The following is a 20,454-nucleotide window of genomic DNA, read 5'->3' as shown; positions in this document are numbered from 1 at the left end:
GGCTCCCCAGTGGCTAGGGTGGCCCTGGACTTTCCCGGCACTTGTTCTTGGTCAACTGGGCAAGCAAGCAAGATGCTCATCAAGGGGAAACAGGTTCTGGAAAAGGGAAGAGAAAGTTGAGGATTTCTGAGGTTCACCCTGAAGGGTTATCTTTCCCAAGAGGAGGTGGTATCCTGCAGGGTAAGAGCCACTGGGCTAGACATTCTGGCTCCAAGTTCCTGACCAGGATCTCTGGACTGCCTCCAGTGGTTTAAGGATTCATTTTTTTTTTTTTTTTAAACCAAGGTGAGTGCGTTTCCAGACACGGCTTCTTTGCTTAAGATGATCAAGGCTCATTACTTCAGCAAAAGATGAAGCAGGCTTGTTCATAGGGCCTCTGGAGCTCCCCTTGCCTCCAGGAGAGACCTAGTCCCGATCCCCAGCCAAGTGCACATACTGGGAATTGATTGCAGTGATGTTGTACCCCTGGGGCATAACGCTGGAGTCACATAGGGACGTGCTCTCCAGGCATTGCTTTCAGAAATCACCATCCAAATAGCCACCTCTCAGCACTTTCTGTCCCTTTCAAAGTATCTGGGATGAGCAAAAGTCTCTCAGCCCCCAGGCCAGGCTTGGGGCTTCTGCAGGAGAAGGAGCCAGAGCTTGAGCATCTGCTGCCTGCAGCCCCTGAACGCGCCTAAGGACTCGTGTGTGTGTGTGTGTGTGTGTGTGTGTGTGTGTGTGTAGCAATGCAGAGCTGTATTGGAGAGGATTAGATAATTGACCTCATAATTGACCTAATTAGCGAGTGGCTGTGTGGAGAGCCCTTGGGGATGCGAGGCCTGCAGGTGGCACAAAGGCCAGGCAGAAACGCATAGAGGCTGTGAGAGCCGAAGGCTGGGAGTTTGCCAGAAAGGGGGAGCAGGGAGAGCATGGTGGGGAGGAGAGCAGGATGTGGGGGCACTGAGCAGACAGGGACAGGGATGATGGGGATCACTGAATGGACAGAGAAGGGGCAGAAGAGACCTTAAAAGCAGAGGAATATTGACTGGGAGTCTTTGAGGGGAAGGCTTAAGATCTGGGGACACCAAGGGAAGAGAAACAGAAACTGGGGGGACTGGTGAGGGGAGGGTACAAGACCTGGGGACACTGAGGGGGAGGGTCCTGGAAGATACTGAGGGCAGAGAGATAGAGATTAGAGAGTCTGGAAAAGAAAAGAGAGTCGTTGAGGAAATGGGCCAGTAACTTAGGGGAGCTTGGGAGGGGAGTGGCAGAGTCACAGAAGGACCTAAAGAATGTGGCCCCAGTGTCCATATCTGGCCACCGAGTTTGTGTACCACACCCGCACGTGTGAATATACACGTTCACGTGTGTGCATGTGCACCGTCATGCATGCATGTGTATGGTTAGTCTCAACCCATTTCTGGTTGCGAGGGGCCCAATGGCATTTTGATGGGAGGAGAGGCGGGTAGGAGCTGGGATACATCAGCAATTCCATCCAGCAGAGATCCTCATGGAGTTACATTTTAGTGTAGGGAGACAGATGATAAATAAATCATGCACTGTGTTTGGAACATGAGAAATGCTATGGAAAGAGAAAGGATCAGGGAAAGGAGAAGAGGGGGTGCTAATCTATGGTAGGAAGTGATCTGCAATTTTAAATAGAGTGGGCCTGGTGAGGCCTGCTGAGAAGGTGATAGGAGACATGAGAAAAGATAGAAGGGAAGAAAGGGAGTGATTCAGGTATCTAGCAGAGATCAGGGAGAGTCCTAAAGGCAGCAGATGTAGCATGTGCAAAGTCCCTGAGGCAGCAGAGTGCCTGGTATGCTGGAGGAACAGCAAAGCAGCCTGCATGGATGGAAGGAGTGGGCAAAGGGAGAGAGTAGGACAGGGGGTTCAGAGAAGTAGTGGTGGAGGGTGGAATGGGGTGGAGGGTATGTCCTATAGTGCCAGGGTAAGTGCCATGGAAAGGACAGTGTCTTTTATTGTAAGTGAGATGGGAGCCACTGCAGGATCTGACTTTGTTTTAATGCCCCCCCTTCCACTGACTATCATGTGAATAGGCTTTGGTGGGGTCAGGAGGAAGCCAGGGAATGGTAACGAGGCTTGGTAATATTTTGATGAGACAGGCAGGGGGCTGAGCCAGGGTGGGACTGGAGAAGTGGTTAGCAGGACCCATCGTTGCCACTGTCTCATGCTGGCCTGGCTCTGGCTGAAGTTCATCCAGGTGGAGTGAAGAGCCCTGACTAAGCAGGGCATGTGAATCCACTTTTGGAGTTCACCCATCAGGAATCTGGCATATTTGGTTGAGAGATATACCCCGTGACGCTCTGTTAGAAGCTGCATGTGTGTAGAGAGTATAGTCTTTGTCATTTGATGAGCAAATAATTTACAAGAGCAATGGCAACCCCAGTCCCTGACGTTGGGGTGTGGGCAGTGTGGTCGAGGAGAGCAAACACATACAGAGACACACCAGCTCTAAGGAACAGCCTGTCTCCAACCTCAGTGTCTGTGGAAATTGAGAGGAGTGGAGGCAAAGGGCTTATGCAGATGGGCTCAGAAGGACACAGGAAGACTTTCCAGAGGAAGTGCTTTGGGAGGCGCCCATTCAGATCCAAATGCCTATCACAGAAGTCCATGTGCAGCTGGGCATGGTGGGGAATGCCTGTAATCCCAGGGGCTCCGGAGGCTGAGGCAGGAGGATTCAAGTTTGAGGCCAGCCTCAGCAACTTAGCGAGGCCCTAAGCAACTTAGCGAGACCCTGTGTCAAAAAAAAAAAAAAAAAAAAAAAAAGAAGCGCCTGTGCACATGCTGACACTCATGTCACTCCCATTGTCACGGACACATGCAGAGCTTTTATTCACCATTCATCATTGAGCCGCAGCCTCCCCTTCCACCAGGCGCAATCTTGCCATCCCACCCAACCAAGCCACCTCCTCAGACAGGCTGTTTGTTTCCACACTTCATCCCTGTGCTTTGGCACACATTCCTCTGCCTGCAATGATCTTATTCTCTGACCTCCTTTGACAACAGTTGGTGGCCTCCCTGCTGTGGAACTGAGCACACCGAAATGTCATTCCTTCCTCATCTATCCATTCCTCTTTCTGCCTACACTCGAGCTCTTGGGGCTTCGTGTATCTTGCTTGCCACCGGCCCCCAGGTCAGAGCCTGGCAGGCACTAAGCGCTCAGCAAACTGTTGAATGCAAGCAGACCTGGAAAGAGTGGAGGGTCCAAGGGTTAAGGGGGCAGAGAAACCCAAGGCGAGGCAACTGGAGCAGCCTGTACCCCCTGCCCAATGCATCCCTAGGAGCTGTCTGGAACCCCCATTACAGTTCCATGAGGTCTGGGGCGGGGCTCCCTCTTTCCCAGGGCCTAGGGAAACGTCTCTGGTTTGTGGGTGGTGGTGGCTGGAGGGACGGGGACAGGGAGAAGGATCAGATTAATCTGGGGATTAATTGAGGGACTTGGCGGCTTGGCAGCACGTGCTTGGGGCAGCGACTCTAATGGCTTAATCAGATTATAGGCCTCTGCACATGGTGTGTTCCAGCAGTGCCCAGCTTGCCCTCGAGAGCAACTCAATTCCAGGGCTATGAGGGATGGAGCCCATACCCTGTGCTCAGGACCCACTATGAAGCCCAGCATCTTGAGCCTTCATCATCAAGACCCCTGTCTATCCAATCTCTCGAGATCCAGGTCCTGATTTGGGGAGCATTGGGTTGGCAGTTAAGACCAAAATGGGTTCAAAGCTAAACTCTACCACTTTCCAAGCTGTGTGTCCTCAGGAAAGCTACCTAACCTCGCTGAGCTAAGTTTTCTCATTTGTAAAAGGGGCCAAAACCATTGCTGAAAGCCTTGATGTGAGGCACAAATAAAATGCACTAACTGAAAAGTGCTTGCTTCACAAGTGATCCGTGTTGCTGATGCAGTCACTCGACACTTTCTTCCTTCTGAGACCAGAGGGGAAGAATTCGAAAGGAAAAAGAAAAAGAACAGTGGCAACAATAACCAGCCGTCATCCCAACAACCAACCAACCTGTATGTATATGGCACTTCAAAGTCAAGGAAACAGCCAGGTACCATGGTGCATGCCTATAATCCCAGCAACTTGGGAGGCTGAGGCAGGAGAATCGCAAGTTTGAGGCCAGCCTCAACAATTTAGCAAGACCCTATTTCAAGAAATAAAAAGGAGTGGAGGTCTAGTTCAGGGTAGAAGGGCCCTGGGCTCAATCCCCAGTACCACACACACACACACACACACACACTCACAGAGTCAAGGAGATACTTTTTCCCCCATGAACTTATTTCATACCGGGGCAGCGGCAGGAGGTAGGCAGATGGGGGACGAACAGCCACCATTTGAATACAAGCAAGCAAAGTCCACTAGAGAAATGATTTTCCTTAGCCAGTGATCCAAACTGTCCCCATAAAAAGAATCTCACCCACACAGATACTGGTAGGATGGCTAGGTACCAGTAAGTTGGGGGCGTCTAGACTGAACTCTCAGACCTCCAGACAGCTGAGGCGGGGAGCACCCAGCCTGGCCATCTCTCCTTCCCACTAGTGGCCATGCAGACAAAGCTGGGCTGAGTCCTGGGGTTCAGGAAAAGTGAGACCCTTAGGACCCGGCAGGGGTGAGGCCTGTGGTTCTGAAGCTTGGGGGAACCTCAGCCTCCGGAGCTGGGGATAGACAGGGCTGCAGACAGGACTCGGGCCATCCTTGGAGCCAGTTTGGGTAGGCAGAGTGGCCCAGGGAGCAGCCGTGCACACCAGGGCCCGGGCGGAGGTGCAGCGACGGGAGCAGCCTGGCTTCCGGCCTCCCCTCCTCTAGCCCCCAGTAGTTTATTAGGAGTAATTTGTTAAGCTGTTCCAACTTGTCAGCAGCCACTTCAATGACTCTGCCTCCTGCTTGCTTTTTGGGGGGTCCAAAAATGTCAGAAGCTGAGAGGTGAGTTGGAGAGGGGAGGCTGTGGGGGAAGGAGGTGCCTGGGCCTCTTTCCACCTTGAAGCCTTACCTCCACACGGTGCCATGTCTGAAGGGAAGGGAGGCGGGATCACACAGCCCCTGCCCTCACAGCCCGTCCCCTGCAGTTTTGCTCCAGGCTTAAGGAAAAGAGAGGGTTCCAGAGAAGAATTGGTGGCTGGGTTGGGTGCAGGCAGTTGGGGTGACCACTGATGGATAGGGATAGGGATTGGGCCTGGAAAGGGGGTGGGCATGGCTGAGGGACCCTGGCTTGTGGAGGACCTGGGTTTTCTGCTTTTCTTTGGCATCCAAATGCAGGAGGAACTAGATAGGAACAGATATGCACTAGGGGAGGGGGGCCCACTTTTGTTGTCATTAGTTAATTTCATACCTGTTAGCATTTTATAAGGGGGAAACGAAGGTTCAGAGAGGTAAAGCAACTTGCTCAAAGTCACACAGCTGTAAAGTGGAATGGGTGAATTTGAACACAGATGTGGCCAACTCCATGGCCTTCAGAGTACCCTGGGAGAGTTTGAATGAAGAAGAAACAGGAAGGTCCATCAGCCAAGCAGGTAAGAGAGAGTCATTTGCCAGCTCTTCAGGCCTCTGCAGCTCTCCTTACCTGGGTCCTGGTTTCCTGCCCCTACAAGAAGCGGGACCTAGGACTGCTCTGGTGGGACAGGATTTCTTGGATCTGTGTTCGCCTCCTTGCCATGGACGTGTTGGCCAGCCAAGGCTAGGGCCAGGCGGCAAGCCTGGCGGAGCAGAAGCCACCCTGAGGTGAGGGAGGCATGGGGGGGATGGTTCCTGAGAGAGCCAGGCCCATGGTACCCGACCAGGTGCGGCTTTGAGCAAGACTTGGCAAGAGGAGACAGGTCTGAGGCGAGCTTTGGCTCTTAATCACGGCTCTTTCCCTCCTGCACACCCTGCCACCCTCCCAGGAGCTGGGCGCCATGGGGGGCTGGGAATGGGAAGAGGCTGCCTGCCACATCCCCTCCTGGCCCTGGCCCTGCCCCATGGACTCTGGGGAAAGCTCATTAGCTCGAGGGGCGCCCTGGCCCTCCCCTCACAGCTTGTCACACAATTAGCCACCCTCTCTGTACAACTTGCTGTGTAATTATTGGGTCTTGGCGGGCTCAGGGCCATGTAATTAGCCTGCCCCAGCCTCCAACCAGCTCTCAGGGTCATTAGTGGGCCCACTGGGGGTGGGCGGGCAGGCAAAGCATCTGCATGACAATGCACACTTTGTAGCGCCTCTGCCTGCACCCAGGGCAGAGGGGCAGCTGGTGCCATTGTGTGGCCCAGTTCCTGGGCACATCTGCCCCCTGCCCTGACCCCCTGCTCAGATACACCTCCACCCTGGTCAGTCAGAGGTTACAAGCCCTTTCCCATCTTCTTTCAACCACAACCCTGGAGGTAGGTACTCAGCTTATCCCCACTTCACAGATGAGACAAACTGAGGCTTCAAGAAGCCAGAACTCCCCTGGGATCACTTAGCTCAGAGGCAACAGAGGAGTCCGGACTCAAATGCAGATTTGCCTCACTTGTTCACTTTCTCCCCATGGCAAGCCATGAAGAGACAGACACCCGAGGGTAAGGCCTCCATGTTGAGCCTGAGGTTGTCCTGAGGACCTTTGCTCCCTCCCAGGGCCCTCTTTGCTGGCCCTGAAGCCCTCTGCCAGCCTGCTCTTAGGCCACCAAACAGCCTCCTTCTCAGCTGCTCCATTCAAGAGTTCTAAGAAGCCAGCAAGATGGGCGACTTCCCTAAGCTTTTGGACTTCAAGGGAAGGGCTTCCAAGACCCCCTTGACACCTCTGACAGCCTGGAAATGTGCCTTGTATCTAGCCAGTTACATCCTTGGAGGATTAACAGAGAGCATTCCTACCTTCACAGGACACCAAAACACTGTCCCTGCTCTGCCCTGCAGAATCCACCTCCCAACCTGCTTCACTTCTGTCTCAAAGGGTTGTTTACTTCTCCCACCCTAAACTGCTGCTAAACTTCTGCCTGGGAACCTGGGCAGGGCTGGGTCCCCTGATCGTCTGTGTGGTTGGCAGAGGTGGGAAGGGATGTGGCAAGGGATCCTGGATTCTTAAGCTGGGTGTCAAAGTGCCATGGAACCTGGGCCTGGACGACAGCTCCTGACTGGCCATTTGGAGTTGGGTGATCTTGTTCAGGTCCCCTAATGTCTCTGAGATTCCCAGGAGACGATGAAATGATCGGATTCTAGCAAGTGCTTGGTTCTGCGAGTGCAGGTCAGGAAGCAAGAAAGTTCCAGTTCTCAGCAACTCCTGGCCTCTGAAGCCAATCCCATCTTCCATTTCTCCAGGACTCCAAACAAAGTCCCCACAGAGCTCCACTGTTCGGCACCTTGCCCTTCCCTGCTCCCTGCCCCTGGCGACCCCCAGCCACCATCCAGCTCCCCCTGAACCCTCTCCCCATTTTGAAGGCTGCATTATCCGGGCTGCAGGGAAATTAGTTGTTCCCTTGAAACCCTCTGCCCCGCCCTCCCTGCCCCCCCTTCCCAGGGCTGGTGACAAGTATGTGGGACTTAATTGGCTGGCATGAAAGGCAGCACTGACATTAATTGGCTACATTTGGCAGGCAGGCCCCCAGCCTCTCCCTCCTCTCTCCAAACCCCTACTGCTTCCCAAGAACCTTATCAATCCCACCACAGGGACCAAGAGCTTCGAGGCCCCTGCCAATTAGGCACTTTTTCTCCTTTTCTTCCCCTGATGGGGTTTCGTTAGAATTTATGACACTCTATAGGGCTGGGGGTGAGGGGGGTGGGAAGCGGGAGATGGGAAGGCTGGGGGAGGCCCATTCCTATGGAGAACAGGCTGGGGGAGGGGAGGGGGTTCGGATGTGAAAAGGACACTTGGGATTAGGCCCCAAAGCTGTAGGGGAGGGGGTCCACTGCAGTGCAGGATGTGGGGCGGTGGGGGAAGGGGTAGGAGGCCTTTGGCCAGGCCAAGAAGACTGATTTAATAGGCACTGCGTGCACACTGGAGGAAGGTTTGTAAAAGTTTCAGGCAATCCGGTCACATGGCTCAAGGCCAGCGCTGGGAGCCTCAAGACCTGGGTTTACTTCCCAACTTCTACCTGTGTGCCCTTGGGTCAGTCACTGGCCCTTTCTGGAACATGAAGAGATGGGGCAAGGTCCATGACTTTCATCCCAAGCCCGTGTCCATGAAGAACCCCAGCACTTCAAAAAGCCAGGACTGAGTCTGAGCCTTGGTGTCAATGGCAGTAACAGGGTGGCCTTGACCCATCTCAAACTGGCCAGAAACTTTGATTGGCAAGCCAGGATGTCTGTACACTCAAACTAGGGAGGCAAATGAACTGTTAGCCCATGAATTCTGCATGTTCCGGAGAGGAATCTCTCAAAAGCTCAAAGCTGGTTTACAATAAAGTTTCCTAGTGGTGCTAAGAGGCAGGGACCAGGGACCATTTCTTGCAAGCCCCTGAAAGCACCCTTGCAGCCTGTGTAACTGGGCAATACGAAACAGTGGATTCAAGGCTCCCGCATACATCTGGATACACATGTGCTGTTTTGTGAAAGGAAGGCCCTGGGCCTTTCAGATCTATGCTGGCATTGGGTGTTGGTGAGACAGTTGGGCAATATCTGTATAGGCCTGGACATTTCACTGCACTAACATTTACTTAGGTCTCTTCTTTCTTGGTCTGTAAAAGTATTTCTGTTTCCATTTTTGTTTGCCCCTCTTTCAGGCCACACCAGAATTTCCCATTCTTAGAATCCTGGGCTCACCTCTCCTCAAGTCCTGTCCCCCAATCTTTCCCCTGGCTTCTCTCAACTCTGCATTCCACAAGGCCCAGGTCCAGGTCGGCAGGCATAGCTCTCCCTCCTGGTGAGAACCAGCCCTCTGCAAACACCTTGCTCCTTCCTAGGGCAACCAGCACCTTGTCCTCCCCAGCCAGGTCCTTCTTGTGTTCTCAAGAAGCCACTGGAGTCCTTTGCCCTCAGTCCTCTGAGAGGCCTCTGGTCACTAGGGATGGGATAGACATTCCTCTTCTAGCAGGAAACATCTGAGGCCCACCACTGTCTGGAGAAGCAATGCCCGCCCTGCCCCCCCATTGCTGCTGTGTTTCATAAGGGATGTCTCTCACCTACGAGGAAGGCTGCAGAGAGCTCCTGCGTCCCCCAAGATATGCAGTGTATCATAGGGCTTTCTCCTTCATTCACAAAGCAATCTGAGTTGACTCTGATGGTCTCATTGACCCCCGCATGACTTGGCAGGACTGGGCAGAGGTGGGTGGCACCAAGGAATCTTGTCAGGCTCTTGTCAAACACAGTTTCTACACACCTCAGCTGTCACCTGTGTCCCCTTGCTTCCTTGAACAGTTTCCCAGGGCCCGAGGCATCTCTTTTAATGCTGCAATGGTGCTCTCGCACAACTCTACTCTACTAGTGTGCAGTCATGACGACTGCAGCTTTTAAGGGAGTGCAACTTGATTCTAAGCACTGTATTGATGAGATTAACCAATTTAGTTCTCAGAATGAACCCATAAGGCAGGGACTCTTATAATTTGCCTCTTACAGATAAAGAAACCAAAGTCTTAGAATGGAAAGTCATTCCCCCAGGTTATACAACTAAGAAGAAAGAGAGATGGGTGTGAAATGCAGGCAGCTGGGGACCCTCCTCCCTGGGAGGTGACAAGGGCTGCTGATTGAGCAGTGTGCTGATGGTGGGGGACACAGGTAGCATGAGCCCTTCCTTGGTTCCTGGATTCTGTGACATTGAAGTTGATGCCTCTCCATTGCATTGGCCTTTTATTTATTTATTTATTTTTGGCACTGAGGATTGAACCCAGGGGTACTTAACTACTGAGCCACATCCTCAGCCCATGTATTTATTTACTTATTTATGGGGCTGGGATTGAACTCGGGACACTCGACCACTGATCCACATCCCCAGCCCTATTTTGTATTTTATTTAGAGACAGGGTCTCACTGAGTTGCTTAGTGCCTCACTTTTGCTGAGGCTGCTTTGAACTCACGATTCTCCTGCCTCAGCCTCACTAGCCGCTGGGATTATAGGCATGTACCATGGCACCTGGCTCCTTTTTTAACATATTTTATTTGGGTGTCACTGAGTTCCTAAGTGCTAAGTTGCTGAGGCTGGCTTTGAACTCACATCCTCCTGCCTCAGACTTCCAAGCCACTAGGATTACAGGCATGCAACACTATGCCTAGTGCATTGGACCCTCTTTAGTGTCATGGGACATCTTGTAGCCCATCTAAGAACCACCAACCCCGTTGGGTGATGACATATTTCATCTGAGAACACAATCTCCTCTGCAGATTCTAGGACTGATGATGCAGGAACTGGCAGAAAGCATGCTTGGCCACAACCTCAGGCCCCAAAGCTCAGGGACAAAGACTCTAATGGCCACCAGGGTTGTTTTTTAAGAACTTTGGAAGCCTTAAGCTCTAAACAAGCAGCACAGCTCCTGCACCCAACTCCCCACTGGCCATATATAATTAAAATTAAAAACAATACTAACTAATAAACTACGTGTAAGGAAGTCCAACAAAGTTTTGATTTTTCCCAAGATACTACTTTGATGCTTGAAAAAATATATCACATTCTTTCAAAATGTTGCACCCTCTCTCTCATGTGTATACAAACTGCCAGTATTCTAGTGCCTTATATGGAGCTTGTCTGCCAGTCCTGGGATCAGCACAGATCAGAGGTCCTCACTTGTTGACAAAGTTCTATATTCTCACCTCCTCTCTGCTACTGCCTTGTTGCCAAACTTTGGCCTTCTGAGCCCTGTGCTCCCCTCTTCTGGTCTTCTTACCTAGTAACCTATTAACCTATTGCTATCAGCGAGAGTTGGTAATTAACCGCACATCAACCACTCCTCTAACTCTTGCTCCTTAAGTGTGGTTAAAGTGGTAGTATTGGCATCACCTGGGAGCTTATTAGAAATACAGAATCCCAGGCCCCATCCCAGCCCTATTCAATCAGAATCCACAGTTGAACAACTCCTCCAGGTGTTTGATGTATAGTTAAAGTTAATTTGTAGTTAAAACTTCTGTGTTTTCAGAAGCCATTCAGAGGATCTTGGTGGAATCTAGAGTTTGAGAAATATGTTTGCTCTGGATACACCAAGCAGGAAGCTCTCCCAGAAAAGCCCCAGTTCGGAGCTGGGGATATAGCTCAGTTGGTAGAATGCTTGCTTTGCATGTACAAGGCCCTGGGTTTGATCCCAGCACCAAAACAAATGAAAAGCCCCGGTTCCCACCCCTACCCCCGAGGAAGCTGGATACCAGGCTGACTGAAGGGACCCAGGGGGATCCTGGACTGAGTGCCCCAATGATTGGTTAGGCATTTGCAATAGTCTCTGGGAAATGGTGCAAGATGCTTGAGGATTTTAGTAAGCTGTCATTTATTGAGCACCTATATATGCTAGGAATGGCCAAATATGTTCACAGGCATCTCTTTGTCTAATGTATAAACCATCCTATGGGCTGAGTTAATCTCACCAACTATTTTAAAGGTGAGGAATCTGAGTCTTATAGAGGCCAAGTCTAATGTCTTTCCAGATTTGGGGAATGGGCACATGAGTGTTGAATCCAGAGATGCTTTAACACTGAGCTACACTCCCAGTCTTTTGTTGTTGTTGTTGTTGTTATTATTATTAGTAGTAGTAGTCGTATTTTGAGACAGGGTCTCACTAAGATGCCAGACTGGCCATGGACTTCTGATCCTCCTGCCCCAGCTGTCTGTCTAATGCCCTGTTTTCTTTACTCCCCCTGCCCCTACCTAGTACTGTTGATTAAACTCAGTGGCACTCTAATAGCCACATCCCCAGACCTTTTTATTTATTTATTTTTAAATTTTGAGGCATAATTACTCTTTTGCTCAGGCTGGCCTTGGAGTCGGGATCCTCCTCTTTCAGCCTCCTGAGTCACAGATACTACAGGCATTCACCACTATGCCCAGCTTCAATGGCTTTTTAAAGAACTACTGCTGCCCAGGCTGTAGTGCTCTGGAAATAATGAGAGATTACCACAAGCCAAGCACCATTCTCATTGCTTTACTAATATTAAGTCAATTAATTCTACAACAACCTCCTTTTTCAAAGGAGGATATGGAGGCACAGAGACATTAACCACCCAAGGTCTTAATACTGGTCAGTGGCAGAGTGATACTAGATGTCTTGCCTAAAAACAGGAGTTCAACCTGGTGCAGTGGCTCATGCCTTTAATCCAAGTGGCTCCAGAGGCTGGGGCAGGAGGATCGCAAGTTTAAGGCCAGCCTCAGCAACTTAGTGAGAACCTGTCTCTAAATAAAATTTTTAAAAGTGCTGGGGATGTGGCTCAGTGGTTAAGCACCCCTGGGTTCAATATCTGGTACCAAACAACAACAACAACAACAACAATAAAAAGTGGAGTTCATTTCCTGTCTCTTTAGAAGCCAAGCACAGATCAGGCATTGAAATCAAAAGGGGGAGTTTGCTGTTTAACTTGCACCCCTTCCTCCCAGGAAGCAGGAGCTGGGGCTGTGGGCCCCTCTCTTGTTCAGTCCTGCAATTCTCTTACCCCACTCTCTAATCTCCTGGGGGTCACTGATGGCCATCATATCCAGCTCAGGCTGGTCCTCTGTGCTTCTTGCCCAGCATAGAGTTGGCCAGCCTGGGCCACCCGCACATCCAGGAAGGCAAAACATGGGAATCATACATCTCCTGGAGGCCTCAAAGGATGCAGTTAGTGGGGTTCACCTGGACACCTCCTCTTGGATCTTGCTGTGCTTCCCTCTCTCTAGTGGTTAGGTTTCCTACTCCTTCTTCTATTAGAATCCTACCTGCCCAGAAGCAAGCAGAGTCCCAGTTTGGCACAGGTCCTTGACTGCTAGCTTCCTGTACTGACAGGTGGTAAGATGGGCTGCCGGACAGCTGGACAAGCCGACGGGTCAGCTGGCCTTCACCAGAGTGCCTCGGGCTGTGGCTGTCTTCCCAGAAGTAATGATATGCTTCCAGCTGACAGCTCTGCAGTGACTGACATTTTGTAAAGACTCTCCAGCAGGTTCTCTAGGTGAATCCTCACTACCATCCCATGAGGGAGGCATTCTTTTTTGGGGGGGTTGGTACTGAGGATTGAACTCAGGAGTACTCGACTACTGAACCACATCCCCAGCCCTATTTGCATTTTATTTAGAGACAGGGTCTCACTGACTTGCTTAGTGCCTCACTTTTGCTGAGGCTGGCTTTGAGCTCACAATCCTCCTGCCTCAGCCTCCCAAGCACCTGGGATTACAGGTGTGTGCCACCATGCCCAGTGAAGGAGGCATTCTTAACCTGAATTTTTTTTTCAGATTAGGAAACTGAAGAGGTTCATAGAGGCAAAGACACTGGAAAGAAGACACACAGACTTTTTTGAACTATGCTAATAGTGTGCTCTGTCAACGCTACCAAAACCCTAACTTCATATGAAGGCCAATTTCTTGGCAGATGAAATGGAGTGGCTGTTGCAGCTGAGAAATCTCCACACAAGATGGTAGTAGGCCAGGCATGCTTTTTACATACAGGGATGTACGTGGGCCTACTTGTGTGTCTCTTAGATATGGTTGCTATGGGAAGAAGGTGGGAAAGCTGCTGTGGTCACGTTTCCGGAGGTTAACCTCACCTTCCTGCTGGGCGATGGGCCCCTCCTTCCCCCTTAGCCCGACATTACAGCCACTGCTCTAAGGATAAGTGCTCTCTCAGGTACCACCCACCCCTTTCTCTTCTCCCAGATCTGGTCCTACCCGGTAATGGCCCTGGTTATTCTCTGTGGAAGCCTGTTCTATTTGAAACTAAACCACCAGGTTCTCTTCTCCAGAGCATCCTCAAGTCAGAACTGAAACCTGGAATCCCCTTTGAACAAGTCCTACCAGTGGATCCTCGGTTTTTGCCTGAGCCAAGCTGGCTCCTGGACCCATGTCCCATGACCCCTGTACCAGAGAAAGCCAGGCTAATGACTTGAAGCCTCTTGGGTTTTTTCCAACATCATCATCCTGCAGAACATCTGGCCTTTCCCAGTCTCACAGCATCATGCTCCCAAGGCCTTTCTCTCCACCCTGCGCCCTGCAAGCTTGGTGGATGACGTCAGCATTCTCATGGACTCTTCCTCACCCTGACTCTTATTCATCCCACAACTTCCATGACTTCCATGTTATTTCTGTGGAAGTTCCCCACTGGCTTGGACAGATCTTGAGCCTTGACATTACTTGTAGGTTTCAACACCATGATTTCCAACTCTTAATTCCCCCAGCCCTACACTTGAGATGATTGGCTCCCTCATTGCCCCTGAGCCTGGTCTTGGTCCCGGAACTTAGCACTGAGCTCTTAAGTAATCACATATTGAATGAATTAAAAACATGAATGGGTATCCCCACCCTCAAGCTCTGAAGCTCCTCCTTACCATCCCAGCCCCATTCCCCCAGCCCATAGCCCTCTGCCTGACTCCTTTACCTTCCTGTTTTATCTACTCTAAACCTCAGCATTGGTCATGACCTTCATGACTTGAAGCCATTCAAGCTTTGTGCACCTTCTGCTGGTTCTGCCTTCTGCTGTCCCTAGCCCTGGCCAGTTAGCTGCTAGCACTTAGAAGTATGCCAGTCTCAGCAGGAAGCCCCGACTGATGTTCCAAAATCCTTTGGAGTCATCTCAAGGAGACCGCCATTCCCATCTTCCACTTTTCCTACATTCCAGCCCCACGACAGCACCCTCCTAATGTCTGGCTTTCAATTGTGCTAAGATTAAAGCTGTTCATCTCAGAGTCTCTCTGTATGTTCTCTCTCCCTCCTCCTTCTATCTCTCCTCCCTCCCCTTTTCCCTCCTTCACCGTCTCTTCCTTTTGCCTCCTGGGAAGATGTGTCTATCCTCCTCTCCATACCTAACCTCTAACTCCATCAATTATATCCTTTCTTTTATATCTCCCCCTCTCCCCCTTGTATGAGTGCTATTTCCTCCTCAGCCTACAAGGATTTCCAGCTCTCCCCCATCCTTCAAAGGAACCCGCCCTTGACCCTGCCTCCTCTTGAAGCTCTTGCCTTCTCTCCCCTTCCCTACTCGGTCAAACTTGTTGGAAGGGTTGATTCCTCTCACTGGCTCGGATTCCTGGCCTCCCACTCTCTCTTGTTCTCTGCAATATGTCCTCTCCCTCTCTCCCCTGAAATTGCTCTTTTAAAGGTCACCAATGAGTCCCTTGTCACCAGATGGAGTGACCTTTTCCCATCTTTATATCTGGCCTTGCCAACTGTCCCTTCCTGCTTGCCATACTCTCTTCCCTTGGCCTGGGAGTCACTGAATGTTCTCTCACCTCTCTTCCTGCATCTCGTGGCCCCTTTACTCTTCTCTTTTACCATATAGGCACTCATTTTGTTCTGTCTTCTGGCTTTAGTTCTCTTTTATCTCTACGTTCTTTCCAGAACAGTGAAGTCCAGTCTGGCTCTCCGTCATTGTGATGATGCCCCACTCTCCATTGCTAGCTCTATCATTCTTGAGTTCCACCCTTGGGTCCCAATGTCCCTACTGGATGTGTCTATTTTATGTTAGACAGGATCTTCCAACTCAATGCATCAAGTGAAAAGAATCTAGTAATGTTATCCCCCAAACTGGCCCCCTCCCATATTACCCAGGTATTTTGTGTATCTGTGTTACTGGGGATTGAACCCAGGGCTTCAAGAATGCTAGGCAAGAGCTCTATCACTGAGCTACACCCCCAGCCCCCATATCATCCTGTTTAATAACTGGTACAACTGCTTAGCCCATCAGGCCCCAAAATTGGGGGTCATTACTGCCCCTCCTTCCCTTACCCCCATATCCCGTCCATCAGCAAGTCTCATGGAATCTACTTCCTCAATCTCGCCAATTTATCCTCTTCTCTCCAGCCCCATGTTTTTAAATTCATTGAGCCATTCATTCAACAAATAACTGTTGAAGTCTTTGTAACAGTCACTGTGCTAGACTCTGGAGTGACCGTGCTGAGTAAGAGGGTCAAGGTGTCTCCCTCATTGCACTTGCATCCTGAAGAGGGAAATAGGCAAGAAACAAACCAATATATAAGGAGCCACCGAGGGGGTAAAATAGATCACTGTGCTAGAGACTACTAGGAGAGATGTATTTTACATGGGATGTTCAGGGAAGGCCTTTATAGGGAGATGATATTTAAGCTAAGATCTGTAGGCCCACAAAGGGTCAGCAATGGGAAAGTCTGAGGAAAGTACTTTCCAGGCAAAAGAAACAATTGCTAAGATCCTGAAGCCAGAAAGAGCACTATGTAGTGTGGGAAAGACCAGGAAAGTGCCAGTGTGGTTACAGTGGGGAGAAGAGGGCCAGCGGCACAAGATAGGGTCAAAGAGGCAGGAAGAGACGACACCTCTCGGGAACAGCTTGCATTTGGTATTTTCCTGTTGTTACTGTGCCTGGTGCTGGGGACTGAGCCCAGGCCCTCATACTTGCTAGGCCTGGGCTCTTCCACTAGGCTACAAACCCAACACCTTGCATTGGATTCTAAGCACACTCAGAAACCACTGCTAGTCTTGAAGTTAAGGAGAGATGTGGTTATANTATTTAGACCTGTGAAGTTTGGCCTATTCTTGAACCATTGAAGTAAAGACATTGAAGCAGGTTGCCGGCTCAATGAGCCTGGAGATCAGAGAGGCTTGGGATGGACATGGATGTTGGGGAGTTGGAAAGGTGTCAGTGGCATTTGAGGTCATAGGAAAGGCTGAGCTCACCGAGTGCAGGTAGGAGAGGAGAAAGGTCAGGATTTTTTTTGTTTGTACTAAAGATTGAACCCAGAGGTGCTTAACCCCTGAACCACATTCCCAGCCCTTTTTAAATATTTTATGTAGAGACAGGGTCTCTCTGAGTTGCTCTGATGATCGCAAAGAGACTTGACTGTAGCAGGGAGAGAGGAAGCAGGCAGAGGGGTGAGGAGGCCTGCACTTGTCCCCAAGAAAAGATGGTCATGGTGGTGCAGGTGGAGGGTGTGGATGGATGAGATCTAATCGAGCTAGTACCAAACTTGTGGATCGGAATGAATGTGGAGACAGAGGGGAAGAAAAGAATCAAGGGGGACTCCTGAGGCTTTGGCTTGAGGAACTAGTAAATGGTGCCATTACTAAAACAGGAAGCCTTGGGGAAGAACAGGCTTTAGGGTGAATCAATACCACCTATTTAGACCTGTGAAGTTTGGCCTATTCTTGAACCATTGAAGTAAAGACATTGAAGCAGGTTGCCGGCTCAATGAGCCTGGAGATCAGAGAGGCTTGGGATGGACATGGATGTTGGGGAGTTGGAAAGGTGTCAGTGGCATTTGAGGTCATAGGAAAGGCTGAGCTCACCGAGTGCAGGTAGGAGAGGAGAAAGGTCAGGATTTTTTTTGTTTGTACTAAAGATTGAACCCAGAGGTGCTTAACCCCTGAACCACATTCCCAGCCCTTTTTAAATATTTTATGTAGAGACAGGGTCTCTCTGAGTTGCTCTGTACCTCACTATGTTGCTGAGGCTGGCTTTGAACTCACAATCCTCCTGCCTCAGCCTCCCAAGCTGCTGGGATTCCAGGTGTGCATCCCCACACCCAGCCAGGATGGGTTTTTAGGGAATTCTAGTATGTAGAGGTTGGATAGCAGAGTGAACTGAGGGGCCATGAGAGTAGGAGAAGGACCAGGAGAGTGTGTTTTCACAGAGCAGGAGAAGAGATTTCTCACGGAAGGAAGAAGTTGGTTAACACTAGGGAAGTCTGCTGAGAAGTCAAGTCAGATAGGAGCCATAGAGGGAACTAGCCTGTATAGCGCACCACGATGATACCAAGCACTGTGCTGAAGCAATTACTGTGGGTTAGCTCATTCAAGCCTCACACCAACCCTCGGAGGAGAGGGCTATTATTATCATCTCCACTTTACCCATTAAGAAATCAAGTCTCGGGGCTGGGGCTAGGGCTCAGTGGTAGAGTGTGTGTCTAGCACCTGCAAGGCTCTGGGTAAGATCCTCAGCACCACATAAAAATAAATAATAAAATAAAGGTATTGTATCCAACTACAACTAAACAATAATAATAGTTAAAAAAAAGAAAGAAATCAAGTATTATGGTGACACTATCAAGGCCACACAGTTCATTTGAGGAAGTCAGAATTCAATCAGAGGCAGGCTGGCTTGCTCCAGAAGCCATAATCTTAGCAACTCAGTTCTAATATCAGCTCTTACAACTGTCCACTGGAAGCCAGGCACTGTGCCTGTAATCCCAGCAGTTCAGGAGCTGAGGCAGGAGGATCGTGAGTTCAAAGCCAGCCTCAGCAACTTAGCGAGGCCCTAGGCAACTCAGTGAGACCCTGTCTCTAAATAAAATATAGAAAAGGGCTGGGGATGTGGCTCAGGGGTTAAGTGCCCCTGGGTTCAAGCCTTAATACCAGAAAAAAAGTGCCTGTTGGATTTGGCTACCTGGCCGTTGTTGGTGATTCTCTACAAGAGGGGTCTTAGTGAAGGGGTGACAGTAGAAGGGAGTGGCCAATGGATGAGTGGGCGGTGAGGAAGTGACAATGGAGGGGAGACGGCTCTTTTGAGATGTTTCCTGTGAAGGAGAGCATAGAAATGGGGCCATAGCTGGAAGGAGACATGGGTGGGTCAAAGAAAGCCTTGTCTTTTCTTCTTATATTGTCATTTATTTTTGCCGTGCTGGGAATGGAACCCAGGGCCTTGCAAATGCTCAGCAAGTATTCTACCAGTGAGCTACACCCCAGCCCTTCTTTTCTTTTCCTCCTTTTTGTTTCAGTTCTTCTCTTTTATCCCTTTCCTGTCCTTTTCTTTATTGATTTTTCCTGTCTTGTCCTGTCCTGTAAAGACGTTAAGATACTGAACTTTTTTTTTTTTTCTTAAAAGGGAATGAGTCAACAGAGAGAAAAAGGAGTTAGGTGAGAGAGCCTCAGGAAGGTGTAAAGGATGGGCTGTGGAGTACCTTCATCTGGAATCTGAGAAAGCCTCCATCTTCCATCTTAAGAGGAGGGAAGAAGGGACAGTGGGCTGATGGCAGTAGGACTGTAGGATTTGTGGGGATAAAAGGAAGTTCCTTTCAGATGGTATATGCTGTCCTACTAAGGTGAGGTATCAGTGGTGAGAGGTGGAGGCTAGGGAAGAAGAAGAGGATTAAGAGAACCAAGTCCCCATCAATTGCCCCCTGAATACTGCAGACCTTGACATTGCCAACCTACCACCTAAGCTTCCATGCTTCTGGATGCAGAGGGCTGACTTTCAACCCACGCGTCAGCCTCTATAGGTCAGCATCGACCTCTCTAATACTAGCCATGTGTATTGAGCACTTACTGCATGCCATGCTAAGATCTTTGCATGCAATTTCTCATCTAATCCTGCTAACAATTACAGAGGTAGGATTTTAAAGATAAGGATACTGAGGCTTGTAGAGGTTAGGTCATCTGCCCAGTGCAACACCATAAAGTGAGTGGCAGAGTTGAGATTCTAACATGGGCCTCTCTACTTTCAGAGCCTGCTCTTTGAAGCACTCTGCTGGATGCTGACCACTCACAGTGCTATCGACTTTGGCTGCACATAAGACTCATTTGAGGAACTTTATAAATTATTGATCTCCCCCAGAGATCCTGACTCAGTTGTTCTGGAGTAGAGTCTGGTCCTTGGGGATTTCTTCAGTGTTTCCCCAGAAGATTTTACTGGGCAGGCAGGATTGAGACCCACTGGCCTAGAAGTCCAGTCCTTAGGTCCAAAGCTAATGCTGATGTGAGCAGGCTACCTCAGTGTTAGTGGGTTTGGGGGATACGAGTGTGAGTGGGGCTGGGAATAGAGGCAGGACAGTGGGCAGGTTGGGATAGGTGGGTGTGATAGGAAGCATATTTGGAATTCTTGTTCTACAGGCTGTAGTGCCTAAAACTGGCAGAGATTCCTAGATGCAACTTGTTTATATTGTAACTTCCTCACTAACCCCAGCTGTACACAGGTTCTGTTTGACTCTCAGCAGAGTGCATCTCTTCCCTACAGGCTTGTGCTCTGTCCAAAGCCCCCACCCAAAGCCTTGCCAGTGGCCTTCCAGATCTGGAGGCTACTTCCTACATGTTCAGGCCCTCATTAAAATGCTGTTGTCCAACTCGGAACATCTAGATTCTGTGCTCTGTTGCCAAAGATAGTCATGTTATCCCTGGACCTGCCCTGACATGGACTCTGATCAAGGTCAGGGTCTACACTTTGTTGGTCCAAGCTTCCTGCCCTGGAATCACATCCTGGCCACAGTATCCCCAGAATCTGGCTTCCCCTTTTCCTACCAACCTTGGTGGCTGAGGTGCCTTGTACACCAGCACCATAAATTATTAATGATGGCCAGGTGCAGTGGCACATGCCTGTAATCCCAGCGGCTCAGGAGGCTGAGGCAGGAGAATCGCAAGTTCAAAGATAGTCTTAGCAACTTAGCAAGGCACTAAGCAACTCAGTGAGACCCTGTCTCTAAATAAGATATAAAGTTTCAAGTACCCCTGAG

This window comes from Marmota marmota, unplaced genomic scaffold (assembly GCF_001458135.2).
Source record: "Marmota marmota marmota unplaced genomic scaffold, marMar, whole genome shotgun sequence".
Taxonomy (NCBI): Eukaryota; Metazoa; Chordata; class Mammalia; order Rodentia; family Sciuridae; genus Marmota; species Marmota marmota.
Note: the sequence above shows the minus strand (reverse complement) of the source record.